Genomic DNA, 24,534 nt, shown 5'->3' with positions numbered 1-24,534 from the left:
CTTCCCGGACCGGGGCACGAACCCGTATCCCCCGCATCGGCAGGCGGACTCTCAACCACTGCATCACCAGGGAAGCCCCAAGATGGGCTTTTAAATAAAGCCATATTGCAATATGGGGGTCCTTATCTGTTTTGTACAAATGAAAGGAAAACACAACAGAGAAATTTGGTGCTTGTAAGAGAACAGGAGTTAGACACATTAAATTTTACATATGACCCTTGCTCTATCTACACCAATTGACTAAGCTTTTTGGTCCAGTTTATTGAGGTTGTAAATTCAGTGCCTTTATCAGAAAGACATTTTCCAGTCACAAAGGCCTTTAAATAAACGAAGTGCTTTTGGGTTCAAATGATTTAAATAAAGTTTATTCCTTCTTAAAGAACCACTTGAATTTTCCTTTCTCAGAGAGGGATTTTTACTTCTGATTCTCAGTTAAAGATATAAAGATACAATTGTGGTATAAGAAAACCTTGGAACTGGAAACTCTTATTTCAAATCTGGGCTAATACTCTCTAGCTGTGGTATTTTGGTAAAGTATATCTGAATCTTAGTTTCTCCACCTATAAAATTTATATGATGATAAATTACCATCTCATGTGGTTGCTATGAGGAGTATAAAAGTTCCCACGAAAGAATTGGTTTATTTTTTCTCCAAAAATATAAGGGGGTTTCCACAGTAAATTTTCCGAGGCTTAAATTAGCAAATAAAAAGGGTAGGTATTGAGTAAAAATTATAGTCACTTTGTAGTTTTGAAAATGAGGATTAACCTTATTAGGTTCAGCAGGAAGATTGAATTTTTTTTTCCCCATCTACAATTAATTGTTATAAGAAACTTTATTATATTAGGAAAGAAAAATGGATTCCATGATGGGCTATTTTACTTTAAGCCTTCAAAATAAAGAAAATAAATGAAAGAGGAGAGACTTATTTATTTTTAATTAAAATTTTCTTCTTATAAATAGAACATGTTTAAGAAAAATTAAACAAAGATAAGTACACACACAAATTGTTAACTGTGAGATGATGGATGTGTTAACCACCCTATTGTGATAATCAGCAGTATATACACATAAATCATCACATTGTACACCTTAAATTTATGTAATTCTCAAAGCTGGGAAAAAATAAAGATAAGCAAAAGGATTCAAATAATTCATAGATGAACACTATGAATGGTGTACTATATATTTTTATACATGTTTTTCTGAGTAAATATATGCTTTTATTTTCTCAAGAATGTGATCATATTCTACATGATTTTTGGTAACTTGTGTTTTCTATTTAACAATATATAATGGATATTGTCTCAATTCATGAAATGTTCTTTTTCAGCAGTGGTTTTCTTTTCAAGAAAATCTATACCATTCCCATATACAAACCTTCCAACAATAATACCATCAATCATATGCAGTTAGTCTTGAGGGTTTGGGTTAAAAGTCTGTTTTCTGACCTTCTTTCCTCAGAAAGTCACTGTTCTACGTTTGTAATGACTTTCTCCATATAGATGGGCCATTGTTTGTTTAACCAGTTTACTCTGTTGATTGATGCTTAGGTTGTAACTTTTTATTATTACAAGTAGCACCATGATCAACAGATATTTAGTTAAAACTTTGTTTTTCTGAGAGAGGGAATTTCTTTTTTAAAAAAAATTAATTTATTTTTGGCTGCATTGGGTCTTTGTTGCTATGCATGGGCTTTCTCGAGTTGTGGGAGCAGGGGCTACTCTTCGTTGCAGTGTGCAGACTTCTCATTGCGGTGGCTTCTATTTGTTGCAGAGCACAGGCTCTAGGCCTGCAGGCTTCGGTAGTTGTGGTGCGTAGGCTCAGGAGTTGTGGCACACGGGCTTAGTTGCTCTGTGGCATGTGGGATCTTCCCGGACCGGGGCATGAACCCGTGTCCCCTGCATTGGCAGGTGGATTCTTAACCACTGCGCCACCAAGGAAGTCCCTGAGAGAGGGGAATTTCTAAAATGAAAAATATAAAGTGAAAAGAGGAGAGAGTACATAAATCAAACTGTGCTCAACAATATTTGACTTTAAAGTGGAGATTATGATTAGGAACTTCAAAGTGAACTGGTGTTTCCTAGTATTGCCTAGTATTACTATATTGATCTGCATAAAGTTGGTGTTTTAAGAATATAATTTAATTAAAAACTTAAAAATCTCTTTCCAGATGTACTTAAAGGTAGTGATTGCAGTTAAGACTCCGTGCTTCCAGTGCACGGGGTGCAGGTTCAATCCCTGGTCGGGGAACTAAGATCCCACATGTTGCACAGTCAAAAAAAAAAAAAAAATCATGGAATCTTATATCTTTTTAAATCGTTTGCCTTAAAAGAAGTCCAGAAACACTAAATACCCCCCTTAAGATCACATAGTATGTTTCAGTTTCTAATATATTGGTGTCCTTTTCTAATTCCTACCCCAACATTCTTATCCATAACAAGATGTCTAATATAAATGTAATGAGAACTGTTTGCCTGTGTAGCATCCATGATGATTAATGAAGAGATTGATGAAGGCAAATTACTTATTGTCCGTTGTCAGGGTGCACTTTTCCATAAACTTTCTAAGATACTGATTGATTGATTGATTGATTGATAAGTTACTGTATTTTTCATCAGTAAAATATTTATTTAGGTCCATCATAGCAGAGGCTTTTAATTTATTTTTTGACAACCTAGTGGTTTAGTATATTCACAGAGTTGTGTAATCATTATCAGTATCTAATTTTAGAACATTTCATCACCCCCAAAAGAAGCCCTTTACCCATTAGCAATATACCCTATTTCCCCATTCTCCTAGCTCCTGGCAACCACTAATCTACTTCTGTCTCTATGGATTTGTCTAATCTGGACATTTCATATAATTGAAATCATACTATATGTGATTTATTTCTGACTTCTTTCACTTAGCATAATGTTTTCAAAGTTCATTCATGTTGTAGAATGTATGAGTACCTCATTCTTGTAAGTGGCCGAAGATCATCCCATTCTGTGGATGTACCATATTTTGTTTATGCATTCATCAGTTGATGGTTATTTGGGTTGCTTCCACTTTTTGGCTATTTGTAAATAATGCTGCTGTGAACATTTATGTAGAAGTTTTTGTTTGACCATATGTTTTAAATTGTTGGGTCTGTACCTAAGAGTGGAATTGCTAAGAGTGGAACCTAAGGTTGTATCTTAACTCTATATTTAACCTTTTGAGGAACTACCAGACTTTTTTGCAAAGCCGTTGCACCATCTTACATTCCCAAATGCAATGTGTGAGGGTTCCATTTCCTTTGTTAGCATTTGGTATTTTCTGTCTTTTCTATTTTATCCATCCTAGTGAGTATGAAATGGTATCTCATTGTGGTTTTGATTTGTATTTCCCTGATAACTAATGATATTGAGCATCTTTTCATGTGCTTTTTGGCCATTTGTGTATAGTCTTTGGAGAAATGTCTGTTCAAATCCCTTTCCCATTTTTTAAATTGGGCTGTCTTTTTATTCTTTGTTATTGTTGAGTTGTAAGAGTTCTTTATATATTCTGGATGCTAGGCCCTTATCTGATTTATGATTTGCAAATATTTTCTCTCATTTTGTGGATTGCCTTTTTACTTTCTTGATGGTGTCCTTTGAAGCACAAAAGGTTTTAATTTTGATGACGTCCAATTTATGTCTTTTTTTCTTTTGTTGCTTGTACCAGGAAACTGCTGCTTGATCTAAGGTTGCAAAGATTTACTTTTTTGTTTTCTTCTATGAATTTTGTAGTTTTAGGTCTTATATTTAGGTCTGATAGTGTTTTTGTTTTTTCCAATTAAAAAAATTTTTTTAAAGCAAAGGGACATGTGACAAAGTTCCATCCTTTAAGGATTTATAGTATATTGGGCTAAATTAAAAATATACAGTGAAAAAAGATAACAAGCAATATCATTCACTCATTTATTTGACTCCTACTGAATAACCCTATGCAGGAATTAGGAGTGTAAGGGTAGAAGACAGTTCCTTTTCTTACAATCTAGTGAGAGAATGAAATAGATTACAATACAGGGCTATAAATTCTGTTTTACAGGTGTGCACAGGATGCTGTGGGGGTAACCAGGTGGGACACTCAATTGACCCAGGACTGTGTGGGTGATTTGTGTGGGAAAGCTTCCAAGAGCAGGGAAAGCCTATGAGAGCCGAGTTTTGAAGGATGAAGAGTGAGCCAGACAGAGAAGTGATTTTTAGTTTAGTAGGATGAGGGGTAAATACATAGTGTAGAGGTGAAAGAAATAATAAACTCAGAGATCTGGAGGTGTTTGGGCAAGATAAATTCTAAACGTGTGTAAAAAGTTTTTTTAATACCTTGGGAAGAACTGGAAAGGATTAAGGTTTGAAAAGAGAAGTATGTAAAAATGGGGAATGAGTTGTGAGGAATAAAGGAGATGATGCTTTTATACTATCAAAAATATATGTGTTAATTCTATTAATATTAATTTTTTAACATGAAATTTTGGTGATCATTGGCTCTTTAGTACCTCTTTATTTCTAGAGTGTCATTAAGTCCTTAAATTGTTCTGAACTCCTTAATTAAATACACACTGAATGTTATAAATAAGGAAATAGTAATTATTGAGCTGTAAAAAGCAAATATTTAAAATTGACTGTTTTTAAAAAATAATTATAAAAGTTATACAATCTGCAAAAGTAATTAGATAATAAGGAAAGAAATAAGGGAGGAAGTAAGAAACACTCAAAATCCCACCATCTAGAGATAATTACTTAATATTTTGGTGCATTTCCTTCCTGACATCTTTTCATCCATTTGTGGTCTGTATACAAACATACTCACCTTAAAAAAAAAATTACAGAAGTAGGATCATCCTCCATATGTGGTTTTTTTTTTTTTTTTTTTTTTTTCTTTGCGGTACGCGGGCCTCTCACTGTTGTGGCCTCTCCCACTGCGGAGCACAGGCTCTGGACGCGCAGGCTCAGTGGCCATGGCTCACGGGCCCAGCCGCTCCGCGGCATGTGGGATCTTCCCAGAATGGGGCACGAACCCGCGTCCCCTGCATCGGCAGGCGGACTTGCAACCACTGCACCACCAGGAAAGCCCGATATGTGGTTTTAATCTGTTCTTTTTAAATATCTAAGTGTTATATATTGGTATCTTTCTGTTAGTAACAGATTTATATAATCATTTTGAACTGCTTTATGGTATTCACTGTCTGTATTTTTCTATTATTAATAAACATTTATATTGTTTCTGGGTTTTTATTTTTGTTTTACTGTAGCAAATAATGCTTATTATGTTTGCCCACTTGTCTGATTATCCCTTTAGAATAAATTCTTAGAAGCAGAATTGTTGGATCACAGGGTATGCCCATTTAGAATTTAGGAACATATTGCCACACTCTTTTCTTAAGTAGGTTGACTTTACTTACACGTCTATCAAAAGGGCATGGTGCTGCTTCTTTCTCCTTACTCTTACCCACATTAGCTTTTTTCTGCTTATCTAAGCTGACAGGCAGATGATATTTTGCTTTCATTTATATTATTATTATATTACCAGGGAGGTTGAATGTCTTCATTGTGTATTGGTTCTATGTATTCATCTTTTGGTTATTTTGCATTTACTTCCTTTGTCCTTTTTTTCAACAGGCAGTGCTGTATGGTGATTACGATTGAGCTTTGAAGTTTTATCTGAATTCATAATCCCAGTGATACCATTAGCTGTGTGACTTGGGCAAATTAACTTTATGGCTTAGTTTCCTCATATGCAAAATGGGGAGAATAGTGGTCCTTACTTACCTCATAGGGTTGTTGTGAGGATTGCATGACATGTGAAGGGTCTGACAGATAACAAGCACTGCTACTAATCTTTTCACACTTGTGTATTTTTTTTGGCGGTACGTGGGCCTCTCACTGTTGTGGCCTCTCCCACCGCGGAGCACAGTCTCCGGACTCGCAGGCTCAGTGGCCATGGCTCACGGGCCTAGCCGCTCCGCGGCATGTGGGATCCTCCGGGACTGGGGCACAAACCCGTGTCCACTTCATCGGCAGGCGGACTCTCAACCACTGCGCCACCGGGGAAGCCCCCACATTTGTGTATTTTTGTAGGATAGGTATAGGGTAGGAGTGTTTAAAATTAGATATCACCAAATTGCTGTCTTAGAAAGTTGTTCCTTTTGCACTAACAACTGCATAACTCTTTTTAGTATCATATCAGTATTATGATTGTGTCCAAGGTCTCTTTTTCAATGATCTGTTTCTGTATTTTCTGTATTCTGAAGAAATCAAAAGATTTGTATATAAAAGTGTATGTATTTCCAACTTTTTATTGTAAAAAAAATTCAAACATAAAGAAAAGCTTAAAGACTTGGTTCTATGATCACCTATATATCCACTGTCTACATAGGAGTTAGCAATTTCTTCCGTAAGGGGCTAGATATTTTCTGTACTTATGTAAAGGGTCAGTAAATACTTTAGGCTTTGGAGGCCATATGGTCTCTGTTACAACTATTAATTCTGGTGTTGTAGAGAGAAAGCAGCTGTAGACAACAGGTTAATGAAAGGGCATGGCAGTGTTCTAGTAAAAGTTTATTTACAAAAACAGGCTCAGCTGGATTTGGCTTGGGGTGTAGTTTGCCATCCTCAGGTCCAGATTAAATAGTTAACAGATTGCTATATTTGCTTTGTCTGTAAATATGTTTGTACATACGTATATATATTTTCTGAGCCACTTGAAACTAAGTTGCAATCATCATGGCACTATAGCCTTTAATATTTCAGCATGCCTCTCCTAAAAATAAACACATTCTGGGCTTCCCTGGTGGCGCAGTGGGTGAGAGTCCGCCTGCCGATGCAGGGGACGCGGGTTCATGCCCCGGTCTGGGAGGATCCCACATGCCGCGGAGCGGCTGGGCCCGTGAGCCACGGCCGCTGAGCCTGCGCTCCGCAACGGGAGAGGCCACAACAGTGAGAGGCCCGCATACTGTAAAAAAAAAAAAAAAAAAAAAAAACACATTCTCCTGCATAACCATAATACTATTATTACAGGTAAGAACATTGTAATTTTGTTCTTTTAATAGAATGAAGATTATATAATACAGCACAAAAAGTATGAAAATCCTTAGATTTGCTCCTCAGCCATTGTAACCTATTGAACTGACCTTGTCCCCATCCCTCTTTCCCTGTCTTTTTCTTTTTTCTTTATACATTTATTTATTTATTTATGTTTGGCGGGACTGGGTCTTCGTTGCTATGTGCGGGCTTTCTCTACTTGTGGCGAGCAGGGGCTACTCTTTGTTGTGGTACGTGGGCTTCTCATTGCAGTGGCTTCTTGTTGCAGAGCATGGGCTGTAGGTGTGTGGGCTTCAGTAGCTGTGGCACACGGGCTCAGTAGTTGTGGCTCACGGGCTCTAGAGCGCAGGCTTAGTAGTTGTGGCGCACGGGCTTAGTTGCTCCGCGGCATGGGAGATATTCCCAGACCAGGGCTCAAACCTGTGTCCCCTGCATTGGCAGGTGGATTCTTAACCACTGTGCCACCAGGGAAGCCCTATCTTTTTCTTGATTTATTTCTTTAGGTAGAAATCTGTATTGGGCAATGCAATTTGCTGGTTTTATTTTACCCAGTTACACAATCAAATGAAAGGAATGTTTTGACTTGTTTTCATGTGTTTGGTTTGTAGTTTTAAAGATCTTGGTTTTGTTTCTGTATTTAATGTGGTTTGAAAGAGCAAATTATGTGTAATTTATAATCAGAAGAAGAGATTTCATTAAGTTACATATCGTTTCTGTAATTTCCATATGGTTGTTTGTACTTGTTTACGTAGTAGAAGAAACTGAAGGAAGGTGAAACCAATGATGTGCTTTGAAAAAGTGGCCAACTTTTGAGTTTTCATGCTAAAAGAAGGAGGGAAAGTAATATAAATATTTGTAGTATTTTCCAATTTAACTTTATTATACTTTTACTTGATGAAAATTTTTAACACTTCAGATAAACCTGTTCCACTCTGTGAAAAGTTGTGCTGCAAATTTATCCAGGGTACTTGCCCTATTTTTCTCTACTCTTCAATCCCCTACCCAAATTGAGCACTCTGCATTGTGCCTCTTCCCATATCATCTCTTTGGATATGGATGCAGAGTGCCTTCTTAATTTATCCTTTTGAAAACACCAGTTCCTCCCTGGTTAGAAGGAAAGAATTTAGTATGTTGGTACAACTGTGGTACTGTGGGCTACAGTTAGAAATAATGTGCTGCAAGATGAGATAAGTCTATTTTTTCTTAGATTAATGACATAGCTATTAGTGGGAGGCAGGTTGATTATTAGGAACAGATTCAAGATTATTGTAACATTTCTGTGTTCTACACAGAGGAAGCAAAATGTATAAAATAAGGATATCGATAGCCCAGAGATAAACCCACACACATATGGTCACCTTATCTTTGATAAAGGAGGCAAGAATATACAATGGAGAAAAGACAGCCTCTTCAGTAAGTGGTGCTGGGAAAACTGGACAGCTACATGTAAAAAGAATGAAATTAGAACACTCCCTAACACCATACACAAAAATAAACTCAAAATGGATTAAAGACCTAAATGTAAGTCCAGACACTATAAAACTCTTAGAGGAAAACATGGGCAGAACACTCTATGACATAAATCACAGCAAGATCCTTTTTGACCCACCTCCTAGAGAAATGGAAATAAAACCAAAAATAAACAAATGGGACCTAATGAAACTTAAAAGCTTTTGCACAGCAAAGGATACCATAAACAAGACCAAAGACAACCCTCAGAATGGGAGAAAATATTTGCAAATGAAGCAACTGACAAAGGATTAATCTCCAAAATTTACAAGCAGCTCATGCAGCTCAATATCAAAAAGACAAACAACCCAATCCAAAAATGGGCAGAAGACCTAAATAGACATTTCTCCAAAGAATATATACAGATTGCCAACAAACACATGAAGGAATGCTCAACATCATTAATCATTAGAGAAATGCAAATCAAAACAATAATGAGATATCATCTCACACTGGTCAGAATGGCCATCATCAAAAAATCTAGAAACAATAAATGCTGGAGAGGGTGTGGAGAAAAGGGAACCCGCTTGCACTGCTGGTGGGAGTGTAAATTGATACAGCCACTATGGAGAACAATATGGAGGTTCCTTAAAAAACTACAAATAGAACTTCCATACGACCTAACAATCCCACTACTGGGCATATACCCTGAGAAAACCATAATTCAAAGAATCATGTACCAAAATGTTCATTGCAGCTCTATTTACAATAGCCAGGACATGGAAGCAACCTAAGTGTCCATCAACAGATGAATGGATAAAGAAGATGTGGCACATATATACAATGGAATATTACTCAGCCATAAAAGAAGTGAAATTCAGTTATTTGTAATGAGGTGGATGGACCTAGAGTCTGTCATACAGAGTGAAGTAAGTCAGAAAGAGAAAAACAAATACCGTATGCTAACATATATATAGAATCTAAAAAAAAAAATGGTTCTGAAGAACCTAGGGACAGGACAGGAATAAAGATGCAGATGTAGAGAATGAACTTGAGGACATGGGAAGGGGAAGGGTAAGCTAGGATGAAGTGAGAGAATGGCATGGACATATATACACTACCAAATGTAAAATAGCTAGTGGGAAGCAGCTGCATAGCACAGGGAAATCAGCTTGGTGCTTTGTGACCACCTAGAGGGGTGGGATAGGGAGGGTGGGAGGGAGATGCAAGAGGGAGGGGATATGGGGCTATATGTATACATATAGCTGATTCACTTTGTTATACAGCAGAAATTGACACACCATTGTAAAGCTATTATATTCCAATAAAGATGTTAAAAAAATAAAATTAGGATATCAAGAAACACAACAGGTAATTCAGGATGCCTAAAGTAAGTACTGGGGATGGAGGTTAGAAATATGTCTGAGAAAGGCAGAGCATGATCATTGTGTGCCTGGCTAAAGAATTTGACCTTTAACCTGATGAAATGGGGTAATAGAGTTCAAATGGAATAGATTCTAATAGTTCCCCAAAATGGAAATAGTAAACATTCTTTTCTGATTGTAAAAGGGACACATGCTTGTTATAAAGTGCAAACAGGTAACACCAGAAATGTAGGCATTCACTAGAGATAACTACTGCTAACAGTTGGGTGTGTAACCTCACAGAGTGGAATTTCATGATCAGTTTTGCAGCAGTGTGGATGGTGGAGGGGACCAGAAGGAAGGAGAGAGGAGCAGGAGGCTGTTAGGGAGGTCCAGGTGAGAAATGAGGAGGACCTGTTTCTTAGTGGCAGCTGTGGGGGTAGAAAAGGGGCAAAGCTACATTTGTAGCAACATGGATGGACCTGGAGATTATCATACTAAGTGAAGTGAGTCAGAGAAAGACAAATACCTTGTGATATCGCCTATATATGGAATCTAAAAAATGATACAAATGAACTTATTTGCAAAACAGAAACAGACTCACAGACTTAGAAAACAAATATATGGTTACCAAAGGGGAAAGGTGGGGGGGGGATAAATTGGGAGTTTGGGATTGACATATACACACTACTATATTTAAATTAGATAACCAACAAGGACCTCCTGTATAGCACAGGGAACTCAGGTCAATATTCTGTAATAACGTAAATGGGAAAAGAATTTGAAAAAGAATAGATATATGTATATGTATAACTGAATTACTTTGCTGTACACCTGAAACTAACACAACATTGTAAATAAATTATAGTCCAATATAAATTGAAAATTTTTTAAAAAGAAAGAAAAGGGGCAAAGCTGGGAGGAAGGTCAAAAGATATTTAGGGGATGAGTGGGGTGAAGAGCCCGTTCCCGCAGCTCTGAAAAAGGCCAGGAAGGTAGCTGAGTGGGTTGCCCAGAACCTGGGTCCAAATGGTGGGGTCAGTGAGGTGGCATAAAAGGAAAAATAGCACTTTTACCAACTGCATAATTACAGAGTGGAAAGTGTATCCTTTGTTCTTATTTTCTTCCTGTATTTCCAGGTTTATTTAGGGAGTATAAAAGTAAAAATTCAGTTCTGTTTTGACAGGTAAGAGCTGTTATATCATGTCCTTTTCTCTTACTAATTGTGTTTCTCCCTTGAATTAGTTGAGGATAGAAGGTTCTTTTGAGAAGTTGCTTCTGTTTTGGTGTGTAACTGTAGCATTAGTGGTTTTAAAAACATAATTAATTAATTTTATTTTTGGCTGCATTGGGTCTTTGTTGCTGCATGCGGGCTTTCTCTCGTGGCAAGCAGGGGCTGCTCTTTGTTGTGGTGTGTGGGCTTCTCATTGCAGTGGCTTCTCTTGTTGCAGAGCACGGGCTCTAGGTGCGCGGGCTTCAGTAGTTGTGGCACGCAGGCTCAGTAGTTGTGGCTCACAGGCTCTAGAGCACAGGCTCAGTAGTTGTGGCACGTGGGCTCAGTAGTTGTGGCTCACGGGCTCTAGAGCACAGGCTCAGTAGTTGTGGCACGTGGGCTCAGTAGTTGTGGCTCACGGGCTTAGCTGCTCTGTGGCATGTGGGATCTTCCCAGACCGGGGCATGAACCCGTGTCCCCTGCATTGGCAGGCGGATTCTCAAGCACTGCGCCACCAGGGAAGCCCCCAGCATTAGTTTTTATATTTCACAAATTTCCTGTTGGAATCTTTAAATTTTTATTCTGAGGAATTGGGATCAGAGTGCGGTGGGAGAGGCACTTGGGCAAGTTGTTGGCAGAGGTTCTTTGACTCTGAATTAAGGGTTATTTGGGTCTCTGAGTAGGATCTTAACTTTCACCAGGTTCTGCTGTGTTTCTCACCTTGGGGAACAGGGCTGTAAAATTCGCAGTGTGAAACCTCTGTTCTATGTTGTGTAAAAATATGCATAACAAGGCATTATTGGTGTGGACTCTGAGTTCTGGGACCCAGTGAAGGATCCTCAGTAACCAGGTGACTAAAAGATGATTGGTTGGTTAATGGCTGGGGGTTATGGAGCTAAGGCATTTATTCTTGGGTGAGAAAGGCTTAGGTTGCTGATGCCAACCTCTTTTGTTTTCAGATAGGATTAAACATGAACTTTCATATAGATAAAATTTTCTGAATTTAAAAATATACCCATAGGAGAAAATTTAAAGCTTTTTTGGTTATTCACCATTGCATTGAACCATCCTCACTGTTGGGACACTTTATTCTATCTAAAATGTCTTGTGCCACCATTTCGGGGGACTTCTTATTTAGCTTTAGGTTATATCCTTTCCTGAACCTCTTATAAAGAGTTGCCTGGATACATGCACTGTCGTAATAATACATCTTTTTTGAGGCTTGAGAAGATCTGGGTAAGGATTGTTGAATCACAACAGTCATAGCTTTAAATTAATTTTTCCCTAGAGTTATTTTCTTGTTTGGACTCTATTATTATTAGTATTTTTACTAAACTTTTAATGGATGTAGTTACTCATCTGAGGTATTATTCTAAATATCAGTATTATGTGGTGAGAAATAGGCTTTCTTTCAGTGTCATTGATTGGGATTGTAAAACATACATAGAATTTAGGAGAGACGTTATCTCCTGCAATGTATTCTCCTACTTAATACTGGAGGGAATGAAAGACTATTGTAATTAGAAAGATTTATGCTGAAGTTTTGCTGTTGGTTTTTATTTATGCTTTAAAGCTTACTTCAGGAAGTTTGAATTTTGATTCTATCAGTTGTGCTCTTTAAAGTCAGTTTTTTCCTCATCATTTAAAAAGTGGCTTCCTTATACCCAGCTAAACTGTTGTAGTTAGTGATGAAGCATATGGAAGCTAAGTTAATTGGTGAGTTATTTATTGATAACTTTCTCTTGGCCCCTATATTTTGTTTATATCTAAAACTTTAAGAGCTAATGTGTAATGAGTATCAGTTGTTAGAGGCAGATATTTCTGAGCTCAGATCCTAGCTGTTTAATAAATTATGTATTATACTTCTTAGTCTTTAAAATGAGGTTAAGAAGTATCTCACAGAAATTTTATGAGGCTTAATTGAGATAATTAAATGTAAAGAACCTGTGTAAAGAACCTGGTACAGGGCTACATAGTGGGCACTAAAAAGACACTGGCTCCTCCTGTTTTACCTAAAAACAAATGGAGCTCATAAAAAATGGAAAATTAAATCTCTCTTTTTCTTAAGTTTCATTTTCCGTTTAAAAAAATTTGAATGCCATCTCCTCTAAGCTTTCTCATCTCACGTAGATGAGGATAAATATGCTCTTAGTACCTTGGGGCTTTTTCAAAGAGCTCATTATTCTGTATTTAACTGCCTAGTACAATGCTTGGCACATAAATGATACTCAATGAATATTTGTTGTAAGGATGTCTTGCAAGAGAGAAAATGTTCTCTGTTGCCTTTTTCTCCTCAAGACCTCAAAAGTTGTACTGAAAGAAAAAAAAAAAGTTATTTATCCACTCAGGATACTTGGTTTGTTTGGGAAGAGAAATGATATTTTATAGTTAAGGAAATTAAGTATTGTCAACTGGCTTAGAATCCTGATATCTTCTAATATATTCCTTAATATCAGAATTTTTGTGATTTGAAATGAATCATATTTGAATTTCTTCTTTTCTTTTTTTTCCAGAGTAAAAGTTTAAATATACGTTTCATAGTAGATGATACAACATTGAATCTTTGGGATTTTGACAATTTAGGTAACACAGTTAATAAAATTGACCTAATGGCATAGATAGTACACCATATCCTGGGTGCAGAATACATATTCTCTCCCTATTTCTTTTTAGTATGTCACCATACGTAGTTACAAAATTCTTTTTTCTTGTGATGAGAACTTTTAAGATCTATTCCCTTAGCAACTTTCAAACATGCAATACAGTATTATTAACTGCAGTCACCATCCTACATGTGATTCTTTATGGCTGGAGCTTAAGGCTAAGGTAAGGCTGCAGAAATAAGCAGAGGCCAAAGAAGTCATGGAAGGGCCTATGTGGCAAGATAAGGATTTTGATAATTATGATTTACATTTTAGAAAGATCACTGATAGCAGCATAAAAGTGAGTTATTTAATTAGATTCTGGTTTACCTAGATACAAAACAAGTGGTCTCAACAAGATAGAGGTATATTTCTCACACTGAAGCTTTGTATGGTGACTCTAGGATCTGAGTTCATCAAGGACCTGAGTTTCTTCTGTCTGCCTCACTGTCCTTTGGCATAAATTCTGTTACCTCATGGTCCAAAATGACTGCTGGAGTGCCATTCATCATGTCCAAGTTGCAGACAGACGCCCAGCTAAATCATCGCCTTTCAGTAGCTTTCCTGGAAGTCCCATTCAATGACTTCCACTTCTAGCTCATTCACCAGGCCTAGCAGCAAGGAAGGCTAGGAAGTGTACACTCTTACGTGGGTGCATGCTGCCCAGAGTAAAACTAGGGTCTGTTACTAAGCAAGAAAGGGAGAATGGGTATATGTAGGCCGCCAGTATGTCTGCTGCATAGGGGATTGAGAATGGATGTAGGGAGACCAATATAGCCTAAGTAGTAATAATACATGTGTAATCTCTTACAAAAGAGATTTGATTGAAAGTCTTAAAATACAAGAATGTAACTCTTTGGTAACTCTGAGTAGAGAAGCTGTTCTGCTGGGAAACCTAGAGAATTTAAACTATTATTTTGATATTATACTCTTTAAGTTCTTGGCGCAAAATTAATGCTTTAATTATTTTAACTTTTGAGTTAAAAAATTTTTTTTTCCAATTAAACGTTTAGTAAAATTAAATATTTCAGTACTAAGGAGGATTGACGTTGGTAAACATAGCATTGATAGTAATTATTTTTTAAAAAAGTATATAGTATATTTTAAAAAAAGTATATAGTATACTTTTTTCAACCATGTAACGATATACATTAAAAAGGGATTTATAGGGCTTCCCTGGTGGTGCAGTGGTTAAGAATCCTCCTGCCAATGCAGGGGACACAGGTTCGAGCCCTGGTCTGGGAAGATTCCACATGCCGCGGAGCAACTAAGCCCTAGCACCACAACTACTGAGCCTGCGCTTTAGAGCCCACGAGCCCAGAGCTCGTGCTCTGCATCAAGAGAAGCCACTGCAATGAGAAGCCTGCGCACTGCAACAAAGAGTAGCCCCTGCTCACCACAACTAGAGAAAGCCCGTGTACAGCAACGAAGACCCAACGCAGCCAAAAATAAATAAATAAAATAAATTTTTTAAAAAGGGTTTACAGTAGTTTTTTTGGAAGATGAAATAACATAATTTTCTTTATCTTTTTTTATACATACCTTTTTGTATGTTATACACTTAACACCTATTACTTTTTTAAAGAATTGTGACAACATGTACACAAAATAAAATTTACCATTTTAATCATTTTTAAGTGTACAGTTCAGTGACATCGAATACATTAATGTTTTTGTGCCACCATTACCACCATCTATTCATAAAATCCTTTTTGTAAAACTGAAAACCTGTACCTATTAAAGAATAACTTCCATTTTTCCCCTTCTCCCAGCCCCTGGCAACCATCATCCTACTTGTTATCTCTATGAATTTGACGACTCTGGTACCTCATATAAGAAGAATCATCAGGATTTGTCCTTTTGGGACTTCTTTATTTTTTATTTTTTAATTTTTTTGCGATACGCGGGCCTCTCACTGTTGTGGCCTCTCCCGTTGCGGAGCACAGGCTCCGGACGCGCAGGCTCAGCGGCCATGGCTCACGGGCCCAGCCGCTCCGCGGCATGTGGGATCTTCCCGGACTGGGGCACGAACCTGTGTCCCCTGCATCGGCAGGCGGATTCTAAACCACTGCGCCACCAGGGAAGCGCCCCTAGAATATCTTTACAGTTCTACTTTTCCGTTTCTGCTATGTATGTCTGTTTCTAATTGTTTTTCTCCTATATTCCCAGCAGTCTCCGGTCCTAAGAAAGAATGTACCTTGAGCTGTAGAGTGTATCACACTTAATTATGTGAATTATATTTTTCTGCTTAATTTCTTATATATTCCTTATATATGTATTGGCTCTCACATGATTTAAAAAATTTAATTGTTATTAGCATTTTTGATAGTGTAAATCACCTATATTGGTGAGAATATAAATTAGTTAAGGCTCAACTTTTGTTTATTTCATGTAATTAACTGCATAATGTATAATGAACTCTGAATGATATCAGTATATTGTTGATTTACTCATTGTCAAATCCCAAATCTGATATCCTTGGCAGATATGTAGACTTGTGATAGGCGTTTGGCATTTTATGTTTTGGGCAGTGTAACTTTAAATCTACATAAACTTCTCTGCCTTTTGCCTCTGCTGTGTTCATAGATTCCAGGAGGGCTTCGTGTATGGACCTCAAGCGTTGGAGGTAGCAGACTTTTCAGCAGAAGGTAAAGCAGAGTGTTGCCTTCTGGTGTCATTGTGTGTGTGTGCTGGGGTGGGTATGTGACAGGTGAGAGGTTTTCACAAATGTTACCACAAAATAATTTATAATGGTGCATTTCACAAAACGTAAAGCCAAGCTAATACTTGAATAATTTTATTCAGTATTACTAAAATCCATAAAAAATAGAAAACTTTAAATAGAACTAAGGACTAAATTTCAGTTTCTCTGCTGTTAACTAAATAGTAAGAGTAAAAGGAAAAGAGCATTAGCATAATGTATATAGTATATGCTATCTAACTTTCTCGGACCTAATTTCACTATGATTTCTTCCTCGGAAGTTATCCAAGTCATTTTTCATGTTGTATTCTTCCTTGCTGCTCCTTTTACTGAAAGATTGCTTCGCAATAAATAGGCAGCCTAGTCCATGACTCATGACTGGAGGATAGACCCATGTGCCAAAAATCTGAGTTTCCAATATGCTAATTACCTCTCTCTTCAGAACTTGTTAATATGCTCTTCTCTCAAGTTAGTTCTTGTTTCAGTAGAGAAACAAACAGATCCCACACATTTGTAAAATATGTTTTTATAGAGACTTTCTTAATGAGTTTTTTTCAGAAAATAATATGACATAACTTTCCTGGGTAATACTTCTTTGATTTAAAAAAAAATACAAATATTTTGCTATTTAGGTGCCAGATATCACAGATATTACTTTCTTTGAATTTATGAAACCATTCATGAACTTTCTTCAGATGATACTTGAGTAGGGTTTTTTTTTTTTTTTAAGACCTATAGCAGCTAACAGTGTTGTATTCTTAAAGTTAATAACGTGGCTTGTTTTCAGATAGATTCTGAATGGGAATTAGAGGAATGGTTTTCTTATGTCTTCTGGAAATTGTATTTGTATTGATATCAAGTGGCTGCATATTATACTGTATATTAAGGATATACACCTTATGCGAAGCTAGGGGATTATATGTTTATTAAGTTTCTACTCACAGGATCACTCCATTTTACAATCAACCCAGTTTCACTATTTCTTTCACTTTCCTTTTATTCAGAGAAGCTGCTTTTCTTAAGTAGAGGAGTTTCAGGCTTTTTATTGAGTTAGCTGCAATTTTACCTCCTACGCCCTTTCTCCTTTCTCCCTTTTTAAAAACGTTTTGGGCTACACTACGCAGCATATGGGATCTTAGTTCCCCAAGCAGGGATCGAACCTGCGCCCCCCTGCATCGGAAGCACGGAGTCTTAACCACTGGACCGCCAGGGAAGTCCCTCTTTTTGTCTTTTCACTGGCTAGTTGGATATTTTCTATTTACCAACAATAGATTGGAGGTAATTTCTTTCTTTCTTTCTGTAATTAATTTATTTATTTTGGCTGCGTTGGGTCTTTGTTGCCGCGCGTGGGCTTTCTCTAGTTGGGGCGAGCGGGGCCTACTCTTCGTTGAGGTGTGCAGGCTTCTCATTGTGGTTGATTCTCGTTGCAGAGCACAGGCTCTAGGCACGCGGGCTTCAGTAGTTGTGGCTCACGGGCTTAGTTGCTCCGCGGCATGTGGGATCTTCCCAGACCAGGGCTTGAACCCATGTCCCCTGCATTGGCAGGAGGATTCTTAACCACTGCGCCATCAGGGAAGTCCCTAGAGCAGCTTTAGGTTTACAGAAAAATTAAGTGGAAAGTACAGAGTTCCTATATACCCTTTTACTGCCTCAACCCCATCCTCCCCACCCCCATCTCCCTATGATTAACATCTTGCTTTAGTGGTATGTTTGCTACAATTGATGAGCCATTATTATTCATTGTTATTAACTACATCTGTAGTTTACCTTAAGGGTCACTCTTTGTGTTGTATATTCTGTGGGTTTGACAAATGCATAATCACACGTATCCACCATTAACAGTATCATACAGAATAATTTTACTGCTCTAAACATACCCCCTGTTGCAGGAGAATGGGACACAAGAGGTTGGTCATGTCACAGGTCTTGGGCGAGTTCCTGGGACGGGCAGCCAAGTGAGGGTTCTTGGCTTCACGCAGGGCAAAATTCAAGAGCAAGCCATAGTAAAGTGAAAGCAAGTTTATTTAGACAGGTACACGTTCCATAGGCACAATGCAGATGTCTCCAAAGGTGAGAGTGGCCCCGTGCTGTGGGGTGGTTAGTTTTTATGGGCTGGGTAATTTCATAGGCTAACAAGTGGGAAGAATAGTCTAACTATCTTGGAGAAGGGGCGGGGATTTCCAGGAATTGGGCCACTGCCCACTTTTTGGCCTTTTAGGGTCAGCCTTGGAACTGTCATGACACCTGTGGGTGTATTACAATGAGCGTATAATGAGGCTCAAGATCTACTGGAAGTAGAATCTTCCTCCATCTTGGGCCTAGTTGGTCCTAACCAGTATTTGTCATATCCTCAACAGCTGTGTCACTCTTTTAATGGTTCTGCCCTGCTCCCTTCCCTCCTGTCTCACCTGTGCTCCATCCATTTATCCCTGCCTCTCTTCCTTTGAGCCCCTGGCAAGCACAGATCTTTTTTTGTCTATATAGTTTTCCCTTTCCAGAATGTCATAGTTGTAATCATACAGTATGTAACCTTTTCAGTTTAGCTTTTTTCACTTAGTAATAAGCATTAAGCTTCCTCCATGCCTTTTCATGGCTTGATAGCTCATTTCTTTTTAGTGTTGAATTACATCGCACCATCTGGATATACCACAGTTAATCTATTCATTCACCTACTGAAAGATATCTTGGCTGCCTCTAAGTTTTGGCAGTTATGAATAAAGTTGCTATAAACATTTGTGTGCAGATTTTTGTGGGGACTGAAGTTTTCAGTTCATTTTGGTAAATATCAAGGAGTGCAATTGCTGGATCGTATGGTAACAGTATGTTTACTTTTGTAAGAAACTGCCAAACTGTCTTCCAATGTGATTATACCATATCAACTTGAGTGTCAGTTTGTCAGTGTCCACAAAATAACTGGCTGGGATTTTGATTGGGATTATGTTGAATCTATAGATCAAATTGAGAAGAATTTACATCTTGACAATATTAGGTTTTCTTAGTCATGTACATGGAATATCTCTGCCTTTATTTAGATATTTTTTGATTCTTCAGTTTTATAGTTTTCCTTGTATAGCTCTTATACATGTTTTGTTAGGTTTATACCTAAGTAATTCATTTTTTGGGGTGCTATTGTAAATGTTATTGTGTATTTAATTTTCAATTCTAGGTTTTCATTGCTGGTATATGAGAAAGCAATTGCTTTTGTATATTAACCTTGTATCCTGCAACCTTGTTATCATTGTTTATTTGTTCCAGGAGTTCTCTTGTTGTTCTTTGGGATTTTCTCCAGACAGTTATACAAATACAATTTTATTTCTTCCGTAATCTGTATACTTTTTATTAACTTTCCACATTTTTTTTTTTTTTTTTTTTTTTTGCAGTACGCGGGCCTCTTACTGTTGTGGCCTCTCCCATTGCAGAGCACAGGCTCCGGACGCGCAGGCTCAGTGGCCGTGGCTCTGGGGCCTAGCCGCTCTGCGGCATGTGGGATCTTCCCAGACCCGGGCACGAACCCGTGTCCCCTGCATCGGCAGGCGGACTCTCAACCACTGCGCCACCAGGGAAGCCCTCCTTTCCACATTTTATTGTACTGGCTAGGACTTCCAGTATGATTTTGAACAGAAGTAGAGAGAGCAGATATTCTTGCCTTGTTCCTGTTCTTATCGGGGAAACCATCTAGTTTCTTTTCGTGACCTATCATAATCTCAATAGATTATCCTAATAAGTGATATAAAAGATGTGAAGTATTGCTCATATCAGGTCATAAGAAGACTCTTCTCCCACCCTGCCATCCTTTTCCCTCACGTAAACTTCTTTGAGAAAGATAGGATTAAATTGATGATTATAAAAATATTTTAAATGATGGGATTCAGGCACTTTTTCACATAATACCTTATATTTAGTAACTGTGCACATTACTTAGTTCCTCTACTCTCTGGTGAACTTCTGTAGGGCAAAGACTATATCTCAGCTATAACACTGCTAGGTATTTTACGTTTGTGATCTCATTTATCTTGAAAATTGTGCAATGTTAGTATTATTATTCCTAATAGGTGCAAAAACTGGTACTATGAGGGTATAAATAATTTATTAGCTGTGTGACTTACTATCAATATAATAGGTGTATAATTCCATCATCTAAGCTGTTTAAATCACATACTATGGAAAAGTTACCTTACGAAGTGGTATATGATGAATGTTATGTGTATAGTACAGAAATGTGCTTGGTGAATGCAAAGCAGAGAGCTTTGACCTCAGGCTAGAGTAGAGTGTTCACAAAATTTCTGGAAAGGTCAACCTTGTCTGATGTAGAGAAGAATAAAGGAAAGAGAGGGCTTCCCTGGTGGCGCAGTGGTTGAGAGTCCGCCTGCCGAGGCAGGGGACACGGCTTCGTGCCCTGGTCCGGGAAGATCCCACATGCTGCGGAGCGGCTGGGCCCGTGAGCCATGGCCGCTGAGCCTGCGCGTCCGGAGCCTGTGCTCCGCAACGGGAGAGGCCACAACAGTGAGAGGCCCGCGTACCGCAAAAAAAAAAAGGAAAGAGAGATCAGGAAGATCAGTCAGTGTGGAAAAGACTGAGGGCCAAACACAGCAAGTATTTTGTGATTTGACAGTATAATATAAAAATATGAAAATTTCTACTGTTGTAGTAAAATGTAATAGAACAAACTGTGTCTATTATCTTAAATAAGAACACCTCCATTTTTCTCTTAATTTCCTTGTCTTTTTTTTTTTTTTTTTTTTTTTTTTTTTTTTTTTTTTTTGTGGTACGCGGGCCTCTCACTGTTGTGGCCTCTCCCATTGCGGAGCACAGGCTCCGGACGCACAGGCTCAGCGGCCATGGCTCACGGGCCCAGCCGCTCTGCGGCATGTGGGATCTTCCCGGACCGGGGCACGAACCCGTGTCCCCTGCATCGGCAGGCAGACTCTCAACCACTGCGCCACCAGGGAAGCCCTCTCTTCATTTCAACTGGATTTGCTTATAGGTGTTGAGAACAAGAGAGACCACCACAGAACCATTGTGTAAGTCCCACATCATCAATTACCAACAACCTCTTTGCCGAAGTTAGAGCAATCAGTGCAGCAAGTGTGGAGGGGAGCAAAAGTCTGGGGCAAACTGGAACATCAGAGGAACCCTAAAAAAGGAGCTTCCTAAAGTCAAGTATATTTTATGTATCCCTTTCCCATATCTCAGTTGGTTAAGTACCCCACAACTAGCCAGTAATATGCTAAAAGCTGTGGAGTTGCAAAGCCCTAATAGAAGGCGTCCTTGCTTTCAGTGATGTTCATGTTAGTTGGGAAGACCAGAGTAAAGCAACATAATTAGAAACCCCTGAGCAGTGTTAAGCATCATGTAGTGTAGTATACACTGTTAATACTGTGGAGGTTCTTTTCTTTAAATGATGTTCTTCAGGGTTCTGTCCTCTCTGCTATTGTCATGAGTTTCATTTCTGAATTTTTTCACACTCTGTATCTAGCCCACATCTTCCTCCTAAGCTCTAGGTTTATCCAAATGCCTTTTTGACATCTCCATTTAAACAAGACTACAGTCCCCCCAACTTCAATTTACAAAAACTTCCCCAGTCTGTTCTTTTAAGCTCAGTGAATGGCACCACTGTCACCCAGTTGTCCAGGTCAAAAAGTGAGAATCATTCTTGCTTTACTTTCTCTTGTTTCTTAACCACATGTTCTGTTGATACTGTTTCCTAATTATCTTTCAGTTCCATCTACTTTTTATTTCTTCTGCCACCATTCTAATTTAGACTGTAGTCATCTCTTAAATTACTGCAAAGGCCTTTTAATGTTAGTCGCCTTGTTCGGTCTTCACCTTCAACCTAGTCACAAAAACACAGATTGATTAAAATCCTTTTCTGCTTGGGATGAAGTTCAGTTTCCTTAATGTGGCTTACCTGTTCTGTTTTGAACGGGCCCTGCATTCTTTTCATTCAGCTTTAACTTGCTTTCCCCTATTCTAAACCAGCTTTACCAAACTTCAAATTCATCATTCTCTTTTGCCTGTATGTCTTGACATGTGCTATTCCCTTTTGCAGAAAGGGAATAAGAAGAAGTTAGTGACCAAAAGCACAGACTCTGGAGCCAGGCTTCCTAGATCCTGGTGAATCTTGGATTCACCTGTGTGATCTGACCTCTCAGCTTTTCGTGTCCTCATCTGTACAATGGAGAGAGTATAGTACTTGCTTCCTAGCACGTTGTGAGGATTAAAAGAGTTAATGTGGTTGAGGCTCAAAGAACGATACCTGCCTCATACTAAGTACTATATAAATGTAGCTATTTTTATAACTCTTATTATAAATGTGTTGTGGTACTGGATAGCATAAATTTTTATGTTTTAAAGGTGATTTAATGATAAAAGAAAAATTTTTCTCATAAATTATGACTTGATTGACTCATTATTGTTTCTTTTCTTTTTTTTTTTTTTTTTTGTGTGGTACGCGGGCCTCTCACTGTTGTGGCCTCTCCCATTACGGAGCGCAGGCTCCGGATGCGTAGGCTCAGCGGCCATGGCTCACAGGCCCAGCCGCTCTGCGGCATGTGGGATCTTCCCGGACCAGGGCATGAACCCGTGTCCCCTGCATCGGCAGGTGGATTCTCAACCACTGCGCCACCAGGGAAGCCCTCATTATTGTTTCTTAAATAAATTTATTTTTGGCTTCATTGGGTCTTCATTGCTGCACGCGGGCTTTCTCTAGTTGCGGCAGGCAGGGTCTACTCTTTGTTGCGGTGCACGAGCTTCTAATTGCAGTGGCTTCTCTTGTTGTGGAGCACGGGCCCTAGGCACATGGGCTTCAGTAGTTGTGGCATACAGGCTCTGGAGTGCAGGCTCAGTAGTTGTGCTGCGGGCTCTAGAGCACAGGCTCAGTAGTTGTGGTGCACGGGCTTAGTTGCTCCACAGCATGTGGGATCTTCCCGGACCAGGGCTCAAACCTGTGTCCCCTGCATTGGCAGGCGGATTCTTAACCACTGTGCCACCAGGGAAGTCCCTATTATTGGTATTTATCTTTGTTCTTGTCTGGGCAACAGCTTTATTTTCCTAACTTATTGTTTTTCAGCTTTTTAGTGACTAGAATTTGATCTTAGGTTGATATTCATATGAAATGGATCATCTGACATTAGGTTTACCTGAATTTTTATACAGACTAATCCAGGTTAACCTATATGGAAACTTCTAAAAAAATTAATTCTTTATAGCTAATAGCTGACTTTTTACTTTATGATATATGTCATGTTGATTAAAGTTTCAAGTAAAGTCCTTTAAAGGAATTCGCTTTTTCAAGTGTATTTCAGTGATTGTGGATTATAATGGTTCAAATGGTTCGGATTCTAGCAAGGATACTTACTATATTAGGAAATAGACTATCTGAAAGGAAAAACTCTGTTTATCTCTCTATTCACAACTCTCCTTACACCCAACACTTCCCAAATTACTTCTGACACCAGAGATGTGCAGGTTTTTTTCCATACTGGCCAATTCTCCAACACCAACAATTTAACTCAATTTCGACCCCCCAGGTTAAAGGCCCAGTCCCACAAGACTGACCCTCACTTCAGATGCCAGTGGCAAGTGTTGGGTCCTCCAAGTTGCCCACACCTCTGACTCAGCTACAAATTGAAGGTTCCCACTATCCCTTCCTCAGGTTCACTCATTTACTAGAATGGCTCATAGAACTCAGGAAAACAGTTTACTTACTAGATTACTGGTTTATTACAAAGGATATATTAAAGGATACAAATGAACAGTCAGATGAAGAATATATAAGGCTAGGTCTATGTCCAGAAAGGTCCCAAGCACAAGAGCTTCTGTCCCTGTGGAGTTTTGGGGTGTACCACCATCCCAGCAAGTGGATGTGTTCTTGTTCACCAACCCAGAAGCTCTCTGAATTCTGTACTTTAGGGATTTTTATGGTGGCTTCATTATGTAGACATGATTGATTAAATCCTTGACCATTGATGAATAATTAAATCTCCAGGCCCCCATTTGGGGTTGGGGTGTTGGTGGGGCATGCTGAAAGTTCTGATTACTTGGTTTGTTCCCCTGGTAACCAGTCCCCATCCAGTGGCTCTTTAGGGACTTTCCAAAAATCACTTCATTAACATAA

General features: G+C 38.5%; 1 protein-coding gene and 1 non-coding gene across 5 annotated transcripts in view; one reads left to right on the top strand and one right to left on the bottom strand.

Annotated features, from left to right (window-relative positions):
- Positions 1–24,534, top strand: part of CDK19 (cyclin dependent kinase 19) — a 182,709-nt gene that overhangs the window by 18,726 nt on the left and 139,449 nt on the right. The window contains exon 1 of one of the 4 annotated variants that reach the window (XM_067011656.1): positions 16,310–16,365. The exons of the other annotated variants lie outside the window; for them this stretch is intronic. The gene's annotated coding sequence lies outside the window, so the exon portion shown is untranslated. Of the gene's footprint in view, positions 1–16,309; positions 16,366–24,534 lie in introns of those variants that run through there. 4 annotated transcript variants of the gene reach the window in all.
- Positions 17,558–17,631, bottom strand: TRNAR-CCG (transfer RNA arginine (anticodon CCG)). The gene has a single exon. It is a non-coding gene; the product is annotated as a tRNA-Arg (tRNA).

Source organism: Kogia breviceps, chromosome 13 (assembly GCF_026419965.1).
Source record: "Kogia breviceps isolate mKogBre1 chromosome 13, mKogBre1 haplotype 1, whole genome shotgun sequence".
NCBI lineage: Eukaryota > Metazoa > Chordata > Mammalia > Artiodactyla > Physeteridae > Kogia > Kogia breviceps.
This window is presented reverse-complemented; position numbering and strand designations above follow the sequence as displayed.